Source organism: Delphinapterus leucas, chromosome 12 (genome assembly GCF_059928025.1).
Source record: "Delphinapterus leucas isolate spDelLeu-1000000601 "Yukka" chromosome 12, BTC_Dleu_Yukka2, whole genome shotgun sequence".
NCBI classification, from domain to species: domain Eukaryota; kingdom Metazoa; phylum Chordata; class Mammalia; order Artiodactyla; family Monodontidae; genus Delphinapterus; species Delphinapterus leucas.
Window position 1 is genome coordinate 69,968,366 of NC_143140.1, and position 23,092 is coordinate 69,991,457.

The 23,092-nt window shown below is 39.4% G+C and overlaps 1 protein-coding gene and 1 long non-coding RNA gene across 14 annotated transcripts in view; one reads left to right on the top strand and one right to left on the bottom strand.

The window, feature by feature from the left end:
* Window positions 1-23,092, bottom strand: part of MAP3K5 (mitogen-activated protein kinase kinase kinase 5) — a 210,737-nt gene that overhangs the window by 152,050 nt on the left and 35,595 nt on the right. The gene's annotated exons all lie outside the window — the stretch shown is intronic.
* On the top strand, window positions 1,476-15,636 carry LOC149747894 (uncharacterized). Of its 2 annotated transcripts, XR_016395108.1 has the most exons (4): window positions 1,476-7,743; window positions 8,248-8,337; window positions 9,431-9,514; window positions 10,421-15,636. It is a non-coding gene; the product is annotated as an uncharacterized LOC149747894 (long non-coding RNA). The 2 variants fall into 2 exon arrangements; XR_016395107.1 differs by having other exon boundaries at window positions 8,248-9,514.

Below are 23,092 nucleotides of genomic sequence, written 5' to 3' on the forward strand. Positions count from 1 at the left end.
GCTTAATAATCGTCTAATTGAGTTTTTGTGGTAATATTGTGCGTAAAATTGCCACATTTCAAAATTTAAGGCTAAGTCAGTCATTTAAAAATATAGGCAAAGACATCAAAATCTCTCACAGTTGTATATAAGGTGTAGTTTCTTTCCTTGTTCCAATTCAATTAACGCTAAATGGAGCATCAAATTAGGTTTGCCAGGAGTTTATCAAAGCATAATAAATTTCTAGGACAATCACATAAGACTGTTGTGAGTAATTGCATTTTGGTCAGCAAATGGCAGTGGTTCATGGTCTGCATTACTTTCTATTTAATTTTTCCTTGGTAAACCATATCTGTTAGTTAAATATCTCACAAGAGCTGCTGCTGCTGCTTGTAAAAAGCAGCACTGAAGGAAGACATGAATGTTTATTTCCATCTATTCAGTGTTTTTCCTTAAGCATCAGGATCGCTGATGACAAAGCTAGAGCCCAGTAGTGATTCAGCTTGTTCTGTAGTCTACAAGGTGCTCTAAAGTTTCATAATCACTGGAAACTTCCCGAGTTATTACACAGAACTACGCATCCAGTCATGATGGATTAATCCCCACAATGACCCATTAGCTCCAGTTTAATTCAGCAAACATCCTGAGCCATTCTCTGGTAGGATGGATGACAGAAACCTATGTGGGTGAGGCATCAGCTGGCAATGGAGTCAGAAAGTGGAGCACCTCAAACAGCACCCCTGGCACATCAAAGGCATTATGGAAGAAGCCAAGGAAAGGAAGGGTACCTGGGACTTGGTTGAGAAATACAGAAAACCACACTAGAAAACTACATCAATTCCCAATGGGATCCTTAATGGGTGAACAAAGGGAGATTCTCTAAAGAGCAGACACTAACCCCCAAATGATCATCCCTTCCTAATTCTTAAGGGAAGCATAACCTGCATTCCATTGATTTTCCTTTTATGAATGAATAAGGGTTGTTTACAACTAATCTACAATATGAAAATTACTAAAATGTTACTCATAGCCTAAAAGTAGTGCCCCAGGAGAGTATCCTGAAGATTCTAAGTCAGTTTTCTAAAGTCTGGCAGGGATACAATGTTGAGAAGTTGCAAAACTCCTACTGTACAGCTAGAATTGCTGAGATTTTCAGGAAGGATAGAAGAATAATCCATCATCATTGTTGTTTTGAATTGGTCAGGGTTTGGCAATTCCTGCTTTAAATTACTACTCATTTAGCTTCATCAGCACCCTTTTATTTTCTTGTATGTTATTTAGTTAACCCTACTGTGTATAACGATACATATTTGTATCAACAGTAGATTTTGGCCCCCAATTTCCTCATCCCTAAACTCCAATAAATGTATGCATAGTGATTCAAGCATGAATCATTCATATATTGCTCAAGCAAATATACATATAATCTCCCCACCCCAGCCCTAATTTGCTTGTTTGATGTTTATTATACTGAGGTATGGGGGGGGGGTGTTTAACCTGAAAAGAAGCCTGGGAGGTAAGTGATCAGAGGGACGGTTTGCATTTACAGATGGTGGTCTTGTAAAAATGTTGAGAGCCATTGCACCTACCAAAGGGGGGTGGGGGTGCAGGGAGAGAAAAGGGGAGAAGCCTAGAGAGGAAAAAGAAACAAAAGAGAAAGAAAAAGGGGGGAAAGGGGAAGGAGAGAAACATGGAAAGAAGGAAGGAGGGAGCAGAACCAAATAAGATTGGTGGTGTGAGAACTAAAGTCCCCTTGCCTGGGCAAGAGCTGCAAGAGTTCAGTTCACGATGCACCAGCTTGAGAGAATGCAAGGGGGAAAGAGCACACATCTGTAGGAGGTGCCCAGCCCAGAGTGGCAGGACCTAGAACCACAGCTCTCGGCCAGGAGGAGATGCAGCCTCAGAAAAGCACACCGCAGAGCTGAAAAGCTGGAAAGGAAACCTCCCCATCTCCAGTGGCCTCGAGAGGAGTCATGAATATGCAAAAGGCAGGCAAGCTGTTTCATGACTTCCAGTGTCTGAATCCTAATTAGGTTTCTGGCTGGGTGACATTAGACACCTTAAATTCTCTGAGTTTCGGTTTCCTCAACTGTAAATTGAGGATAGTAACACAGGTATTTACCATATAAAACTGTTGTAAGGGCTACATGTGCACTAGGCACAGGAAACTCTCAATATATGGTCATTATATGGAGCCACTACAAAAAAATGTTCATAGGAAGCCCTTTGAGCAATTTATCATGTTATTGAAGACAATGTGACTATATAACTCAGTACCACCTGATGAAGCCTCAGATGAATAATTACTCATCGAAGCAATGTTGAAATCAAATTCTGAAGGCACAGAAAGCCAACATAAAGAATTCTGACCTGACTTTACAATCAGTGGTGATCCATCCATGTCCATGAGTTTTGAGAAGGGGTGCAGCAGGATCAAATTTTTGTGACGACAAACCCAGAATTTGTGGATGGATGAGTATCACAACAGACTGGAAGGTGGGAAATCAGTTAAGGAGTCATTCAAGGGACATGTGCCCCTAAACTAATATAGAGATAACATGGTGGGGAAATCATGGTGGGGAAGCTTTAGAAATTTGGTGGATGCAGGATAATCAAAAAAAGAATTAAAAATGATTCTGTTTTGAACTTGAATGTTTAAGATTGATGACCTGTCATTAACATAATAAATGACAAGAGGAAGAACCATTTTTTGGGTAGTAACTTGACTTTGGATTGGGACACACTAAACATTGTGTGTGTGTGTGTGTGTGTGTGCGTGTGTGTATCTGACAGCTGTCACTCTAACAAAGTGACAGCTGTCAGATACAGAAAGATGAGAATCAGACTGAGCGATTTAAGAGTCAGAATGATGGATGATAGTTGAAGTAGAATTGTAGATGAGATTATCAACTTAGTATAGAAAGAAGTGAGAAGGCAGCTTTGACTCAGGACATCCTTTCTTCATTATATATCCAATAGAAACACAAATAGATGTTCACCAAAAGACATGTAATGAATGTTCGTAACAGCAGTATTTATAAACCATCAACAGTAGAAGAAATGCCATGTGCTATATACAGACAATGGATACTATACAGCAATGAGAATTTTAAAATCTATAACCCTATGTGACAACACGGATGAATCTCACAAACAGATTGTTAAAAGAAAGAATCCAGATACAAAAAAGTAGGTACTTTATGATCCTGTTCATATCAGGTTCATAAATGTGATATTCAAAATCAAAACAGAGGATTCTTTGGTGGGGGGCAATGGCTGAGAGGGGCTCCAGGGGTCTTCTGGAGAGCTAGTAAGGGTCTGCTTCCTGACTTAGGTACTGGTTACTCAGGCATGTTCATTTTGGTCAATAATTTTGTCCAGAATATCAAAAGAGGGCTGTATTTTGTTTCCTGTGGCCATTTTAACAAATTACCACACACTTGGTCCCTTAAAACAACAGAAATTTATTCTTTCACAGTTCTGGAGGCTGGAAGTTCAAAATCAAGGTGTCAGCAGGGCCAGGATCAGGCCTCCTCAGAGGCTCTAGGGCACAATGTGTTCCTTGCCTCTTCCAGAACCTAGAAGTTTTAAGCATTCCTCGGCTTGTAGTATGTGTGCCTGTGGTGTCAAAGTGTCCTCTGCCTCTCTCTTATAAGGACCCTTGTGATGGCATTTATGGCCCATCCAGGATCATCTCATCTCAAAACCCTTAATTTAATCACATATGCAATCAAATTTTCCAAATAAAGTAGCATTCACTGGTTCCTGTGTTTTGACATAGATGTTGAAGCCTACGGGTGAGGGTCATTTTTCAGCCCACCGCAAGGATTATAAAGAAGCCACATGATGAGGAAGGTGAACCCAGCAGAACCAAAGGTGTTGAGTAAGAGCTAAGGAAATGGAGGTAACAAGCACAGACATTCTCCAGCAAGGAAGAGGATTAACACCCACTAAGGTCCAGAGGAGAGATTTTCACATTCAATAAGGAAACTGAGACATCAAACAATTGAAGGGGATTTGAAAGGGCTAAAGGTGTTTAGTTTTAGGATGGTGTGCTCGAACGTTAGTAGAAAGATTAAGATTTTAAAGAGGGGGAAGTAATTAGTGGAGACCGTCTCTACATTTTTGGATAAGACAGATGGGATGGGATCAAAGGTGAATGGGAAGAGTCAACTTGGAAAAAAGGAGGGATACTTTTAAGAAAAAGGTAATACAAAACAAAGACTGAGAAATAATAAAGTGGAAGGGAGAATGCTGAGATCCTTCAATTCAGGTGAGGACTTTTTTAGGCCAGAGCTCGGGTGCTGGTGGCCAACAGAGAGGAAAGCCCAGCCCAGGGACGGCAAGAGCAAGCCTACATCCTGTGAACATCCCTGGAAACATGCCAGAAGGCGGCACTACCTCTGCTCTGGGAAGTCATGACCCCGGTACATTTCTTTTTTAGGAGAACTTTATGTCATTTGTGATAGTAAGAATGCTAACTATTGCACCTACAGAAGCGAGATGTGAACCCAAGCCTTATAAGAACCAAAAACTATTTTTTTCCTTACTTCTACTGCCTAAGATGTAGTAAAGGAGTATTTGACGAAAAGAGGGACGCCAATTTTATTCTGCTTACTGGCTACAGACAAAAACCTTAACCAGACATGAAAATCTCAATCTTACAAATGAGTATTCTGGGTCACAAGGAAGACTGGGCTAATAAAGAATCTTTCCTTCTTATCAGAGAGGAATTTCAAGCACACAGTATTTTGATGGTGGTTTAGTAAGTGTCATTCAGGGAGCCCTGTAAATACTCTAACCAGATTCAATCTTCACGTGAATCCTTCATTATCAGTGCACAAGGAAAGTAGATAAATCACAATTTTTATCTTTGGTGAATAGCAAGTACTTTATAAAGTGATATTTCCTGGTCACAGGTATAGCAGTCCCCTACAATTTTGCTTATTAAAGAAATACAAATAGGTCCTACATCAAAGAGTATTAACTCTCTTTCCAAGTTAAAAAAGGGTCTAGGGACTTCCCTGGCAGTCCAATGGTTCAGAATTCCCACTTCCACTGCAGGGGGCACGGGTTCAATCCCTGGCTGGGGAACTAAGATTCCTCATGCCGCGGGGAATGGCAAAAAAAAAAAAAAAAAAAAAAAGTTGCGTAGCATGTACAAAAAAGGGTCTAGTTTATAATCTAAGAATCTATTTTTTAATGTTATGGCAATTACAATAGACTTGGACAATGATCTATAAAGCGTATGCTATATAAGAAAAGTATGAGTCAGAATTAAATCTAAAGTTATTTATGTGACAGGGCCACGGTGCACCTTATATGCAGAAATGGAATACGAGGCTGTTTTGACGGCAAAAATGTCTATGTCACCGTTGAAAACTATTTTTCTCCTTGAAATTTTTCTATTTCCTGAAGGTATACTGGGTTTAAGGGTCTAGAATCACAAATTTAGATCTCTATAAACTCATTTTATGTACTAAATTTCAGTCCTTAAGTAACCAATCTATTTTCATTAGATACTGAAAGAGCTATTCAGAAAAATGTGAACAGGCTTTTTTAGAGTTTACTCTAGTTTTTATGGTGGTTATGGTGTATGGCATTTGTTTTTTAGGTCTGTCATATTTAATTTTAATTAACTCTTCATAGCTGTCTGCATTTATGCTTCAGTGAATTTCCCAAGCACACAGAGTAGCCCTCTGTCACCGTAAGACTCTTACACAAGCACCATCCTTACCGACCGGATTAACTGGCGCTGGCGTTACGTTGTGTGAGGTTACAAGAGTCCATTTGTGATCATTTCTGTAAAAAGAATCTAACTGTTCCTCATAGATGTGCATCCTGAGTGACATACTCTTCCCTAGTTGCTTTACACCTTTTCAACTTATTCACACAGAGACAACAGACAGTGGCCAGAGAGCTCTACCTGAACATTATCTCACGTAGTTCTAAAGCAAAAATGGCTGTGGCAATGTCATTCCCATTTAACGCTGTTCTGATTAAGGGGAGATTTTTCTCACTCTGTCTAGGGAAATAGCTGTAGTAAATGTTTGCTATATCTACATAAACAACAATACTGATTAAAGGAGTGTAACACAGGGATACAATCAAGAAAATTCAGACTATGGAAAATTCTACAGGAAAAATGACCTGGTTTCCTCAACAAAAACATTACAGGAGGTGAGGGAGAGCGATGGAAGGAAAAATTAGATATTAAAAGAGACTTAAGGGATCCTGTCAATTGCAAAGTAGGGACCTTATTTGGATTCTAACTAAAATAAGTGTTAAAAAATCATGACTCATAGAAAATTTGACAACTGGCAGGATGATTGATGATATTAAGAAATTATTTTAAGTGTGATTAGAGCCTGTGGTAGGAGCATGGTAATTTAATCCTATATTACAAAAAGGAAAAAAAAAGCTAACTGCTGGCGTATGGGACCACAACATATGTATGCTTTTTCTTTTTTTTTTTTTTAACACATATGTATTCTTTATCAAAGAGTGTTATTCCTCACACAATACGAAATTTAATTGCAAGCAATAAACACTGTACTGTTCCTGCTGTAGAAGAAAGAACACAGGTAGTAAAATGAAAGAAGCCCAGCTTGCACAGTACCTGTTTGGCAGAAACAGTGACTCACCACGGTAAGCAGGTCAGTTTGAAAGGGTTTTTACTTCTCGCATATATGACTGTCGTCTGTTGTACTCATAAACCCAACTGGATCTAAGAAGTGTGGGTGAGTGCCGGGGAGCTCCACGGTGCTCCAGATTCTTAAAAGTGCAGACAGGCAGAAACCCCCCTAAAGCAGGATTCATCTAGCATGTCTCTAAAAGACGCCAAGCTTTTGCTTTCTTTGTAAGCTGTCAAAGCTACTCCCAACACCTAATAAGTAATCGGCATCTAGTCAAAATGTGCGCTATTTTTATTCAAATTTACTTTGTTCTTCTTTTAAGAGTATCTGTAATTCTGTTCGCACAACAGATGTGTAAATATGATTCCGCCAGCAATGATTTCACTCCACAGCTTACATGTTGATATTTCAGTAGAGTACAACAATTCATTTTGGGGTTTTTTAAACACTTCTCTCTGGAAGATGATCTATTAGAGAGAATGAGTAGAACTGAAACTATTCATTGTTAAATAATCCTTTTATTGCTGTCAGACTTAGGTTGCTGACCTTAACTGACTGTAACGAAATAGTCTGGGTCCTTTTTTTTTGCCTTCTCACTAAAGTTAAATCTGTCAATCTTCAGGAGTTCACTTATGCTCTAGGAGAGTTACAGGTCGTTTGTTTTAATGCAACACATTCATGGGATGATAAAAATGTCACTGAGAAAAGGAGCTGTCGGTCCGTCTCAAAGGCCAGCCACACTAGGATGAAGACAGGGAAGGAAAGACCGCTTTAGCAGCTCTGCAATGGGGAAAATGGGAGACACCTGTTCCATAGACACAGCAATAGGCCGGGCAGCAGATGACATGCAACCCCCTTCCGTGCATTACCCATTAGGTTATGCCCTCCTTAGAGCTTTCCAAGGGCTTCTTATCACACTGCATGGGAGGATCAGGTTTCTTAACCTTGCTTCAATCTCAGTCATCACAGCGCCCTGGAAATGCTCCCTTTCCTCTTCTCCCACACTTGTTTATTTTAACAAGCATTTATTATCTGTTCTGTGCAAGGGACTGTGAAGAGGTCGAAGAAATCAGCACCAGCCCTTCAAGTGCATGTGAACTACAGAAGTCCAGGGTCAAATGAAACAGACGTAAATATTCCATTGATTCTGATGGGGGTCTCAGGGAATGCAGTGTAGGGGCAACAGCGTTGAGGTAAGCCTTGAGAAATGGTAATATTTCAGTACACAGAGGCTGGCAAGGAAGGCCATTTCTGGCTACTCTGTGACTGCATAATTTAGGAGTTTCTCTCCGCCAGAAGAATTGCCCCACCACCTAAGAATGGACGTGGGCACAGCCTCCCACTGACCAAGGAAGGGCTTATTGCTCCGTCTACCTGGTCTTCCTGCAGAAGTTTACAGACAGTAAAATAAATTGCACAGATGTTGTGGGTTTTGTGTTTTTTTCTGGAATTCTTTTCAATAATAACTTTTTTCTTACTAGGAAGAGAGAGATTTCATTTTGCTTGTGCCTTTACACACTCTAAGTTGCAGTACTAAGTGCATCCCCTTCCTCTATGTGTCACTGGGATGCCCATGTTATCCCTCTGCCCTACTCCTTGGCCCAAGGTGAGTTTCACTCCCTTCCGTTTTCAGAGCTCTCTCCGCTCACCATCCGACAGCCAGGGATCTGCTGTCTGTGCGCTGGAAGGTAGCTGACGCCTACAAGCTGAACAGAAAACGCTGGTAAGGAGACAACTTTTAATTCACGCTGCTGATGCAGGAGAGACAAACAGAAACCAACCAACAGAAAAGGCTTCTGAATAAGAGAAAGAAGTCTTCCGGGTAGTGCTCTGGCCAAAAGATATGTTTACCAAACATCACCACAGCCATGGAGAGCATTCTGAGGCAGTGGGGAGCACAAAACGTGTCCTTGCTAAAGGCATTAACACAGTTAATTTGCTTCAAGGAGAGCTATATATCTCCCGAATTCTCAGCATTTGTTTCTATGTGTATATTAACAACCAGAAACAGAAAGAGCTAAAGAACTGAAATTACAGTGAGGGGAGTTCAGGCAGCACGTGCACGTCTTCTTGGAGCAGCTGCTGTTGGACTCAGAGTAACCTGTAGCCACGTCAGCTCCGACACACTGGGTACCAGTTCAGCCATCAGTTCAACCCATCCCTGCTACGTGCCAGGCCCAGGGATACAAAAGTCAGACACACACACACACACACACACACACACACACAGAGTTCCTGTCTTCAGAAAGCTTATGTTCTAGTGGGAGGACAGAAAATCAAATAATCATACAAAAACAAATGCAAATGATAAAACAGAGGGCGTTTGGAAAGGTACAACAAAGAGAGCTAGTTAGTTGATGGGGCTCCCCTGACCAAGTGATGGGATCTGAAGGAGACGTGGAAATAAAGGGAGATCAAAATAAACGTGGCCTATCAGTAGGCAGTGCTGACCAGGTATTACAAACAGCCAGGTGTCCCTCCTGCCAGGTGGGGGCGGTGGGTAGCTGGCTGGGGTCAGGCTGCCCGAGTCTGCGCTTCATCTGTGTAGCCCTACGCTGGAAACCCACCTTCCCACAGCGGTTTCCTCATCTGTCAAATAAGAACAACAGTCCCTGTCCTAGAAAGGGTTGAACAACGATGAGCCCTCAATGCCTATTAGCCATTATTAGAGAGCGGGCCATGGATTGGGAGGTACCTTCACACCTTATTTCCACCACGGAGAACTGTCCACAGTTTATAAATAGGTTCCTGTACTTTTCCTGTTTGATAAACAGGGCATATAAAATCCATAAAATGAGTTTCATTCCCCTCAACAGACTCTTGCTGCCTTGACAAAGACTCTAGTTAAACAACATCTTCAAGAGAGGCCCGAGACCATATGGAAACAACCAACATTTGTGGTTAGTATTTTGGGGTTTGAAGGAGGCAGACGAGGGCAAATAATTGCAAGGCCCCCAGAAGGTGCTGGAATGGCCAGCCGAGCACATATCCTGTTTTGCTTCAAACAATCCCAGATGATGCCTTCTGCCCCACTGTAATTTCTAGTACAGAGCCCTTCACTCTGTCACCCTGAGCAATGGGGCAGTTCCTGTTCCACCGTGTTGTCACCTTCCATAGGCCATGGCAGCAGGGGCTGCAGCTGTCAAAAATCTCAGTAAGAACCGCCCCCCCTCACCCCATTAAGCTTGGCCCTGGGTCTTTCACTAGACGAAGACCTCAGCCCTGGATGTTCTTCAAGTTACTTTTGGACATAAGCTGCTTTTCCAAATCTCCCAGACCAAGGTAATAGGGGAAACTGTGTAAATGGCATGGAGTAGAATCAGACAGCTTTTAAACTCACCCTCTTGCTACTCCCAATGAAATGCATTTCATTTTGCTGGGATTTTTCCCCTTTTCTTTGGTCATTGTCTGCACTCATGCATGTGTGTGTGTGTGGTATATGTGCGTGTGTGTGTGTGTGTGTGTGTGTGTGTGTGTGTATGTATGTTTCCCTCTTTTTACCTGGCCCCTCTTTCACTCTAATCTTGGTTTTCCTTTCCTGGAATCTGCATCTTCCTCCAAGAGCTTATATTTGTCCTCTCGTCTTTCTGCTGTTTACTTACCATTTCTACTGAAAATACACAAGTCAGGTTCAAGTTTCTTTTAGACTCAACAAGCCAGAGCTGGTTTTACAACGGAACACGTGTCCCCTGAGTCTGGGACTAAAAGTCCCAAGTGGTCTTTTGGGAACTGGTTTAAACCAGGCAGCCAGATCTGAAAGACTATATTCTCTCCAGCTATTTCTACTCCCATGTGATTTCTTTCAGAGCACGACGGAGACAATGAAAAAAAAACCAGAAAAATTACCTGAAATTCCACCACCCATAATCATATCACAATTAACCCAGATGCTATTTTGACTATGATTCCTGAATTATTTTATGTTAGCTTGCTTTTAGAAAAAGTATGACACAGATTATTTTCTTAAACTGCAGATCTTCCTTTTGTACCTATTGTCATAAACAAACTAGACTCGTGAAAGGGAGCTTGAGGGCTCAATAACAAAGGAGCAATTTTCTGTCTTTTATTTGGAGCCTATCCCTCTGAAGAAGAGCTACATTTTTTCCTTTTCTTAGAAATGTGGGTTAAATTAAAATGGTAAATGTTTTTCATTTCTGGAGCCACTATTTACTTCTTCATGTTGAATTCCCAGTAACTGTCATCATATCTCATTAAATATGTACACTTGCTTTTCTATCAATAAGACTGTCTTGGTTAAAGCTAAACAAACTATCAACATGACCCCATCAATGTGACTCTCTTTACTAAATTTATCAAACAATAAAACTATATACAGGTAAATGATATAAATTTAAATGTTGTCAACTCTCAGAAATATAGTGTATCTAGTCCTCAGCATTAAAGAAGTAAAATATTATGCATATTAAAATGATCTGTGGTTAAAACTTATCACATAGAGATATTAAGCGTTTTGGTGTATTTCTTTCTTGGCTTTTCCCTATACAATTATTACACGTACACACACATACGTATGTACACACACCCATATGGTATGGGGGCAAAACTGCAATTATTCTACATATAATGTTCCAATCATAACCACTTCTAATTGCTAAGGTTACATTTGGGAAAGCTTGAGTTTGATGTTCACAATTTGCTGTTGAATCAAAATACTAAAAGTCTGTGTTCAAACATATACAAAAAGCCCCCACTAAAGTTAACAGTACTTAACGGTGAGAAACTTGAAATTTTCCCACTAAGATCAGGAATTGGGCAAGAATGCACCCCCTTCATCATTCCTTTTTAAGACTGTACTAGAAGTCCCAGCTAATGCAAAAAGACAAAAAAAGGAAATAAAAGGTATACTATTGGGAAGGAAGAAATGAAACTGTCTTTGCAGATGACAATTATCTATGTGAAAATCTGAAAGAATAAACAAAAAAACGACTAGAACTTACAAGTGATTATAGCAAGGTTTCAGGATTCACGGTTAATATACAAAAGTCAATCACTTTCCTATATACCAGCAACAAACACATGGAATTTGAAATTAAAAAGAAAATACCATTTATATTAGGACCCTACAAATGAAATACTTACATATAAATCTAACAAAATATGTAAAAGATCTACATGAGGAAAACTACAAATCTCTGATGAAAATCAACAAAGAACTAAATGAATACAGAGATATTCCATTCCAAGTTTATGGACAGGAAAACTCAATATTGTCAAGATGTCAGTTCTTTCCAACTTGACCTATAGATCCAATGGAATCCCAATCAAAATCCTGACAAGTTATTTTGTAAAGATAAAAACAACTGATTCTATATGGAGAGGCAAAAAACCCAGAATAGCAAACACAATATTAAAGGAGAAGAACAAAGTTGGAGGGGTGACGCTACCAGACTTTAAGACTTACTATAAAGCTACAATAATCAAGACAATGTGGTATTGGTGAGAGAATATACAAACAGATCAATAAAACAGAATAGAAAACTCAGAAATAGACTCACATATAGTCAACTGATCTTTGACAAAGAAGCAAAAGCAATACAATGGAGCAAAGATAGCCTTTCAACAAACAGTGCTGGAACAACTGGACATTTGCATGAAAAACAATGAATCTAGACACACAAAATTAACTCAAAATGGATCACAGGCCTAAATGTAAAATGTAAAAGTATAAAACTTCTAGAAGATAACATAGGAGAAACTCTAGATGACCTTGAATATGGCAATGTCTTTTTAGTTACACCAAAGGCATGATCCGTAAAAGAAATAATTGATAAGATGGATTTTATTAAAATAAAAAACTTCTGCTCTGAGAAAGACACGGTTAAGAGAATGAGAAGACAAACCATAAACTGGGAAAAAAGATCTGTAAAAGAAATTCTGATAAAGGATTGTTACCCCAAATATACAAAGAACACTTAAAAATAAGAAAGAGAACAGCCAGATTTAACAACAGGCAAAAGACCTGAATACACACCTCACCCAAGGAAGACATATAGATGGTATGTGGTATGTAAGCATATGAAAAAATGCTCAGTAGCATATGTCATCAGGGAGAAATGCAAATTAAAACAACAATGACCCCACACACAATTGGTCAATTAATCTGCAACAAAGGAGGCAAGAATATACAATGGAGAAAAGTCTCTTCAATAAATGGTGCTGGGAAAACTGGACAGTTACATGTAAAAGAATGAAATTAGAACATTCTCTAACACCATACACAAAAATAAACTCAAAATGGATTAAAAACCTAAATGTAAGACCGGATACTATAAAACTCCTAGAGGAAAACATAGGCAGAACACTCTGAAATAAATTGCAGCAATATCTTTTTGGATCCATCTCTTATAAACAAATGGGACCTAACTAAACTTAAAAGCTTTTGCACAGCAAAAGAAACCATAAACAAAACGAAAAGACAACCTATAGAATGGAAGAAAATATTTGCAAATTATGCAACCAACAAGGAATTAATGTCCAAAATATAGAAGATCATACAGCTCAACATCAAAAAAAAAAAACAACCCACAACCCAATCAAAAAATGTGCAGAAGATCTAAATAGACATTTCTCCAAAGAAGACACACAGATGGCCAAAAGACATAAGAAGAGATGTTCAACATCACTAATTATTAGAGAAATGCAAATTAAAACTGCAATGAGGTATCACCTCACACCAGTCAGAATGGCCGTCATCCAAAAGTCTACAAATAATAAATGCTGGAGAGGGTGTGGAGAAAAGGGGACCCTCTTGCACTGTTGGTGGGAACGTAAGTTGGTGCAGCCACCATGGAGAACAGTATAGAGGTTCCTTTACAAACTAAAAATAGAGCTACAATATGATCCAGCAATCCCACTCCCGGGCATATATCTGGAGAAAACCATATTTTGAAAAGGTACATGCACCCCTGTGTCCACTGCAGCACTATTTACAATAGCCAAGACATGGAAACAACCTGAATGTCCATCAACAGAGGAATGGATAAAGATGTGGTATATATATACAGTGGAATACTGGTCAGCCATAAAAAGAATGAAATAATGCCATTTGCAGCAACATGGATGGACCTAGAGATTATCATACTAAATCAAGTAAGCCAGACAGAGAATGACAAATATCATACAATATCACTTATATATGGAATCTAGAAAAAATTATACAGATGAACTTACATACAAAACAGAAATAGACCCACAGACATAGAAAACAAACTTACAGTTACCAAAGGGGAAAGGGAGGAGAAGGAATAAATTAGGAGTTTGTGATTAACATACACACACTACTATATATAAAATAGATAAGCAACAAGGACCTACTGTAGAGCACAGGGAACTCTACTCAATATTTTGTAATAACCCATAAGGGAAAAGAATCTGAAAAAGAACATATATATATATATATATATATATATCTGAATCACTTTGCTGTACAACTGAAACTAACACAACATTGTAAATGAACATTTCAATAAAAAATAATTAAATACAAACAAAAAACCCCAACAACAATGAGATTCCATTTCACACCCATTAGAATGGCTAAACTTCAAAACACTGACAGCACCAAATGCTGGTGAGGATTTAGAGCAACAGGAACTCTCATTCACTACTAGTGAAAATGCAAACTGGTACAGTCACTTTGGAAGAAGTTCCACAGTTTCATAGAAAACTAAAGATATTCTAGCGATATGATCCAAGCAATCATGCTTAGTATTTACCCCAAAACACTGAAAACTTATGTCACACAAAAACCTGTACATGGATGTTTATAGCAGCTTTATTCATAACTGCCAAAACTTTGAAGCAACCAAGATGTCTTTCAGTAGGTGAATAAATAAACTACAGTACATCCAGACAATGGAATATTATTCAGCATTAAAAAGAAATGAGCTATCGAGCCATGAAAAGATATGGAGGGACTTTAAATGCATATTACTAGTGAAATAAAGACAATTTGAAAAGGCTATATACTGTATGACTCCAACTATATGACATTCTGGAAATAGCAAAATTTAGGAGACAGTAAAAGCGTCAGTGTTTGCCAGGAGTTAGGGAGGAGAGAGGGATGAACAGGCAGAACACAGAGGATTGTTAAGCACTGAAACTACTCTTCATGATAGTATAATGGTGGATACATGTCATTATACTTTTCTCAAAACCCACAGAATGTACAATACCAAGAGTGAACCCTAATGGACTTTGATGATGTGTCAATGTAGGTTCAGCAATGGTAACAAATGTACTACTCTGGTGGGGGATTTTGATTGGGGAGAAGGCGGGAGTTATGCTTCTGTGGGAGCAGGGGGTATATGGAAAATCTCTGTACTTCTTGCTCTGTTTTGCTGTGAATCTAAAACAGCTCTTCAAAATAAAGTCTATTTTTTAAAAAGAAGAATCCTAGATCCCTCTCCCCTGCCCCAAAAAGGCTGTGTTCATGACATCAGATTTTATAAAGAGGGCTCCTTTCGCAGGAGCTCTCACACATCCTGAGATTGTACTGGAAGGTGGATCTAGTTCCCTGCCACCAAAGTGTGGAATCAGCTACTCCACTCCGGTAGCAGAAAGCGGATCCCTTCGACCCATCTGCCCCAATGTGCACTGGCATTCACACCCTGCACAGCCCTCACCAACCCGGCACCTGGGAGTCCTAGCCAGATGCAGGGCAGCTACAAGACCTAGTCATTTCAAGATGAGTCACAGCCTTGGATGCAGGTTGTTATCACCTAGGAGCTTCGAAAAACAGCCTGAGAACTCGCTCCAAAGATCCTGATTTACTCGCTGTGGGGTGTGGCGTGGGCATCAGAATTTTTAGAATCAGGTGATTCTAATTTTCAGCAGGGCTCAGAACCACCAATTTGGAAGCTGATTTAAAGATGCTCACTCATCCATCAACCATGCAACCTGCCTAGAAGCAAAGCACAGACTGCTTATTTCAGCATTTTGACCCATTATTGTGCTCCTTAGAAATGGTGCCAACAAATATTCATTTGCATACCAATGAAAATAAACGGCTCTTATAATGAAGACCTGGGTAAGCAGTGTTTGGATGGAACTCAATTTTTCCTGTTCAGAATGGTGACAGGGAAACAGCTGGCATACACTTGGCAGTTATTAAATATTTTTATTTTTTGAGCAATTTAATTTTAATTGGTGCTTTTGCAACTGTTATGTATCCTGTTTGGAAAAGTTCCTTTAAACTAGTTGAATAATGACTACTTTTCCCTTTTCCTATATCAAATTATTAAAAATGGGCTAAACGTAATTATACTCATGTATTCCACCAATATACAAATTTGGGGGAAGAAAACAAGTTTCCTTGCATTTTCAACTTCTCACCCTCAGAGACACATGAACACACTTTTCAGTAAAGAAATAACACTGATGTGGCCTAGAAAAGAGGTTTTTATCTGGGCACACAAAGCATTAAATCAAAGGTCAGCCAGCTCTCTCCTTCTGGCTGCTATGGGGAGGGAGGGAAGATGCTGGTAACTCTCCCAGCAAGTGGATCTTTCTCCCCCTTCTCCGAGCTGGGAGTACAGACAGGTCATGACCCCCAGCACACCTATACTCCTGACCATGAAAATCACAACACCCTATTCACAAGGTGGACTTTGAAAATAAAATCCCTTTAATTCATGAGCTAGGCTCCTGCCATTGCTTCCATCTGTTTTTCTGCAGGTATTCTGCATGTTTCTATTGATTGTTTCCTCAACACCTTCCAGCTACACACAGAGAAAAAGGGCGCATGCGTGCGCACACACACACATGCACAAGAAGGGGGTGAAATCTGTGTGCTACTTTGCAATGTTTTCAATGAAGGCATGTATTATCTGTTCTTTTTTGAGGCAGATAATTTAATCTAGACAATTTCGAGGATAGTCAGTGTGATCCAGGGATGTCTTAGTTACATTTCAATTTAATAAGTTGAAATCAGGTTGATCTCTAAAGTTTTCTTCTCGTTAAAACCTGGATTGATTCTGGGAAGTTGGCTTTTGGGACTTAAGCTGTAGAGGATCAGCCAGCTGCTGTAGAGAGCACAGCCTAGAAACAGGGCAAGCAAGAAGCAGAGAAATAAGCCAGGAGGTACTTGCCTAAGTCCAGGTATGAGAAGAAGATGTTATTACAACTAGGGATATAGCAGTAACAATGGAAAGATACAAATAGGTTCCACACACATTTTAGAGAATCACAGATGCTTAACATGATTTAATATCTAGATTATTTTTATCTTCAAAATATATTAAATAAACAGAAAACAAGATGCAGAAAAGTAAAGTGTGTTATCATCTTCTGTAAAAAAGACATGCATTTCCTTGCTATGTATTAACAAATGTATCTATAGGATACAGAAGAAATTGATATCGTTGTTGAATCTGGAGAGAATAATTAGGTGGCAGTGAAACAATGGTAGGAGGGTGACCCTTCAGTGTACATACTTTTGTACCTTTTAAACTCTGTAAATATATTACCTGTTCAAAAAAATTTTTTTGAAAGAAAGAGGAAGATAACAGTGAAATGTTACCAATTTCAAAAAAAACCCTCATCTGTATCATTTTCTACACCTCCACCGAAGCTCAACTGGTATCCCAATAAAATCCCAATAAAATTTAGACTTAGTATCTAAAATTCTTGACTTCTTCAATAAAGCAAATACCTGTCACAGTACATACAGCAGGTTTATGGCCTAACATTAAAATTAATAAGGTTTCCCTAGGTCTAAGTTATAAAATACTTGGCATAAGGGAATCAAATGGAAAAACATAAAATTTTGAGTGGCCAGAAAAATAAAAGCATGTTCATTTTTAGGTCTGTGAAAAAGGATACACATAGGAGAACTTAATCTAAACTGTAATAAGATATCTAACTATGAACTGTTAGTTACAATTAATTGTAATTTAGAGATGTAGGAGTTTCCAACTACTGTTGCCTGAAGATACTGGCCCCATGATCTTAGACTAAAATGACCAGTGAAGCACTGAACATCATAGAAAGAATACTAGATGTAACACTGAAAGTAGTTTGCATCCTGAAAACCATCCTAGTAGAAACCTGTGGCCCATCCATACAGAGAAAGCCAGACAGGGTTCTAATGCCCAAGAAAGAAAGGCAAAATCTATGTATAATCACTGTTTAAGAAAGGAAAAAAAGGAAAGAATTTAAGAACGCATGATAATATCTTTCTTTTTTGCAACAACAAAAAATGAAGATGAGAAAAATTTGCAGAAATCACCTGGTTATCTCCCCCCCAGGACCCGTCAGTGCTCCCAGAGACCTTGGCTTGAGCACCCTCTGTACTCCAAGGATGGTCAGCTTGCTCCACACATGTAGTTGGAAGAAATGCACTCCACTGTTGCTGGAATATTCAAATTCTATTTTAAAATTTGTCTAAGTGCAAAATCTGCTTAAATTTCTACTTTTTGTTTCTAGTTCCACTTTCCTAAAGCCACCCTGAAAAAAATTCCTCTTCCTCCAAATTCTTCTTCCTCCGAAAGGCTTCAGATGTTTAACAACAATCTTGGCATTTCTGACATCTTTTTGCCCCCAGATTACATACATCTCTAGTCCCTTCGTATGGTAACAGGATTTCCAGTTCTGCTAACATGCCTGCTCTCTGGCTATACTCTGACCAAGGAATGTATAGGGAGCCAAGGACCAATAAATAAAAGGGTTTTCTGGGGTGAAATTACGTAGAACTCCTAATGGGACTCACAGAAGTGATTAGCCTTCAAGATGGCATGTGCTGAAAATGTATGACAAAGGCTGAGAAACGATGTGTGTCTTTAAACTACTGTCATTAGTGTCTTTCGTAAGACCAGTGGATTAAAGACAATAACTGGAGAATAAGTGGGAGGTTATGAAGTAAAAATAGTGAGTGAAGACCAGAGTTTTCAAATTTAACATGTGCATGAATCACCAGATCTTCTTAAAAAAAACAGATTCTGGGGACTTCCCTGGTGGTCCAGGGGTTAAGAATCCGCCCTCCAAGACTTCCCTCGTGGTCCAGTGGCTAAGACTCTGTGCTCCCAATGCAGGGGGCCCGGGTTCGATCCCTGCTCAGGGAACTAGAGTTCACATGCCACAACTAAAAGACCCTGCATGCCGAAACTGAGACCCGGCACAGCCAGATAAATAAATATTTAAAAAGAGAAAAGAAAAGAATCTGCCTTCCACTGCACGGGACAGGGATTCAGTCCCTGGTGGGGGAACTAAGATCCCACATGCCATGGGGCAACTAAGCCTGCGCACCAAACTAGAGAGCCCACGTGCCGCTACTACTGAGCCCGTGCACCACAACTAGAGAGAAGCCCACACACCATGACGAAAGATCCCACGTGCCGCAACTAAGACCCAACGTAGCCAAAAATAAATTAATTAATTTTAAAAAACAGATTCTGATTCAGTTGTGGGAGGAGGGAGTGATGAGGTTCTGCCTTTCTCACAAGCACCCAGATGATGCCCATGCTGCTGGGACAGTGATCACCCTTTGAAGCAACAGGCATATTGCAAATCCATACACAGGATATAGAGGATGTTTTAGCATAAAATGAAACAAACTTTATCCAACACGGCAAACATTGCTATACAAAACAAGCAAAAAAAAACAACTCCAGTCTATCAGATATATGGTAACTCTTTTGGGGCAATAACATCTATTACCATAATTTTAGAGAAAGATTTCAAAATGCCAAGTCTCTGAAAGAAACACATTTCCATTTTCTGTCCCAAAGTGAGAAATCCTAAATAAACCAGTACTCCTTGAGTCATGTGTAAAGCTGTGGACGCATGTAGGTAGGCATGGTGTATGAGATGTTATCCTTCTCATATCCTTACCCAACTGTCTTAATCCACCTTTCTGCATCAGGCATGAAAATCTTAGCTGATAAGTTTTCTGAAATGTGTTCAGATAAAGGAGGCACTTGGAAAAATGTTAATATTTACCATTACATATCCACATCTGGGCCTTATAACTATCCATAATGAGTACCAAATATGTCTATTTGAGTTTGCACAAATATGTTTTTAATCAGAAAAAAATTGGAAGATAAATTTTTCTTTGAAAAAATAAAGAGGGTTCTTTATAAAACATGCAAAGAAAAGGAACAGGGCAAACAAAATCTGAGAAAATGTATTAAAGACTACATAAAAGGGGACCTTCAAGATGGTGGAGTAGCAAGACATGAAGATCACCTTCCCCTCCACAAATACATCTGCATGTGGAACAACTCCTACAGAACACCTACTGAATGCTGGCAGAAGACCTCAGACTTCCCAAAAGCCATGTGGCTGACAGGATCTTGGTGCTCCAGCTTGGTGTCAGGCCTGAGCCTCTGAGGTAGGAGAGGCGAGTGCAGGACATTGGACCATCAGAGACCACCCGGCCCCATGTAATATCAATCAGCAACAGCTCCCCCGGAGATCTCCATATCAACGCTAAAACCCAGCTCCATCCAACAGCCAGCAGACTCCAGCACTGGACGCCCCATGCCAAACAACTAGCAAGACAGGAACACAACCCCACCCGTTAGCAGAGAGGCTGCCGAAAATCATACTAAGTTCACAAACACCCCAAAGCACAGCACTGGCCATGGCCCTGCCCACCAGAAAGACAAGATGCAGCCCCACCCACCAGAACACACACACCAGTCCCCTCCACCAGGAAGCCTACACAAGCCACTGAACCAACCTCACTCACTGGGGACAGACACCAAAAACAATGGGAAAAGCGAACCTGCAGCCTGCAAAAAGAAGACCCCAAACACAGTAAGTTAAACAAAATGAGAAGATACAGAAATTTGCAGCAGGTGAAGGTAAAAACTCACCAGACCAAACAAATGAAGAGGAAATAGGCAGTCTACATGAAAAAGAATTCAGAATAATGATAGTAAAGATGATCCAAAATCTTAGAAACAGAATGGAGAAAATACAAAAAATGTTTAATAAGGACCTAGAAGAACTAAAGAGCAAACAAACAATTATGAACAACACAATAAATGAAAATAAAAATTCTCTAGAAGGAATCAATAGCAGAATAACCGAGGCAGAAGAATGGATAAGTGACCTGGGAGATAAAATAGGGGAAATAACTACTGCAGAGCAGAATAAAAAAAAAAAGAATGAAAAAAATTGAGGACAGTCTCAGAGACCTCTGAGACAACATTAAACGCACCAACATTCAAATTATAGAGGTCCCAGAAGAAGAATAGAAAAAGAAAGGGTCTGAGAAAATATCTGAAGAGATTATAGTTGAAAACTTCCCTAACATGGGAAAGGAAAGAGTCAACCAAGTCGAGGAAGCGCAGAGAGTCCCACACAGGATAAATCCAAGGAGAAACCTTCCAAGACACATATTAATCAAACTATCAAAAATTAAATACAAAGAAAAAATATTAAAAGCAGCAAGGGAAAAACAACAAATAACATACAAGGGAATCCCCATAAGGTTAACAGCTGATCTTTCAGCAGAAACTCTGCAAGCCAGAAGGGAGTGGCAGGACATATTGAAAGTGGTGAAAGGGAAAAATCTACAATCAAGATTACTCTACCCAGCAAGGATCTCACTCAGATTCGACAGAGAAATTAAAACCTTTACAGACAGGAAAAAGTTAAGAGAATTCAGCACCACCAAATCAGCTTTACAACAAATGCTAAAGGAACTTCTCTAGGCACGAAACACAAGAGAAGGAAAAGACCTACATAACAAACCCAATTCAATTAAGAAAATGGTAATAGGAACTTACATATCGATAACTACCTTAAATGTAATGGATTAAATACTCCAACCAAAAGACATAGACTGGCTGAATGGATACAAAAACAAGACCCGTATATATGCTGTCTACAAGAGACCCACTTCAGACCTAGGGACACATACAGACTGAAAGTGAGGGCATGGAAAAAGATATTCCATGCAAATGGAAATCAAAAGAAAGCTGGCATAGCAATTCTCATATCAGACAAAATAGACTTTAAAATAAAGACTATAACAAGAGACAAAGAAGGACACTATATAATGATCAAGGAATCAATCCAAAATGAAGATACAACAATTGTAAATATTTATGCACCCAACATAGAAGCACCTCAATACATAAGGCAAATGCTAACAGCCATAAAAGGGGAAATTGAAAGTAACACAATCATAGTAGGGGAATTTAACACCCAACTTTCACCAATGGACATGTCATCCAAAATGAAAATAAAGAAAGAAACATAAGCTTTAAATGACACATTAAACAAGATGGACTTAATTGATATTTATAGGACATTCCATCCAAAAACAACAGAATACACTTTCTTCTCAAGTGCTCAAGGAACATTCTCCAGGATAGATCATATCTTGGGTCACAGATCAAGCCTCAGTAAATTTAAGAAAATTGAAATCATATCAAGTATCTTTTCCAACCACAACACTATAAGACTAGATATCAATTACAGGAAAAAAACTGTAAAAAATACACATGTAAGCTAAACAATATGCTACTAAATAACGAAGAGATCACTTAAGAAGTAAAAGAAAAAATTAAAAAATACCTAGGGGGCTTCCCTGGTGGCACAGTGGTTAAGAATCTGCCTGCCAATGCAGGGGACACAGGTTTGATCCCTGGTCTGGTGGGATCCCACATGCTGCGGAGCAACTAAGCCCATGCACCACAACTACTGAGCTTGCGCTCTGGAGCCCGTGAACCACAACTACTAAGCCTGCGTGCCACAGTTACTGAAGCCTGCATGCCTAGAGCCTGTGCTCCGCAACAAGAGAGGCCACCGCAATGAGAAGACTAGACACTGCAACGAAAGAGTAGCCCCCGCTTGCCGCAACTAGAGAAAGCCTGAGCACAGCAACGAAGACCCAACACAGCCAAAAATAAATAAATAAATAAATTTATTAAAAAACAAAAATCGTAGAGACAAATGACAATGAAAACACGATGACCCAAAACCTATGGGATGCAGTAAAAGTAGTTCTAAGAGGGACGTTTACAGCAATACAATCCTACCTCAAGACACAAGAAAAATCTCAAATGGACAACCTAATCTTGCACCTAAAGCAATTAGAGAAAGAAGAACAAAAAAAAAACCCCAAAGTTAGCAGAAGGAATGAAATCATAAAAATCAGAGCAGAATTAAATGAAAAACAAATGCTTGCAGACAAAACACTTGCAGACATCAATAAATCTAAAAGCTGGTTCTTTGAGAACATAAACAAAATTGATAAACCATTAGCCAGACTCATCCAGAAAAACATGGAGAAGACTCAAATCAACAGAATTAGAAATGAAAAAGGAGCAGTAACAACTGACACTGCAGAAATACAAAGGATCATGAGAGATTACTACAAGCAACTCTATGTCAGTAAAATGGACAACCTGGAAGAGATGGACAAATTCTTAGAAAAGCACAACCTTCTGAGGCTGAGCCAGGAAGAAATAGAAAATACAAACAGACCAATCACAAGCACTGAA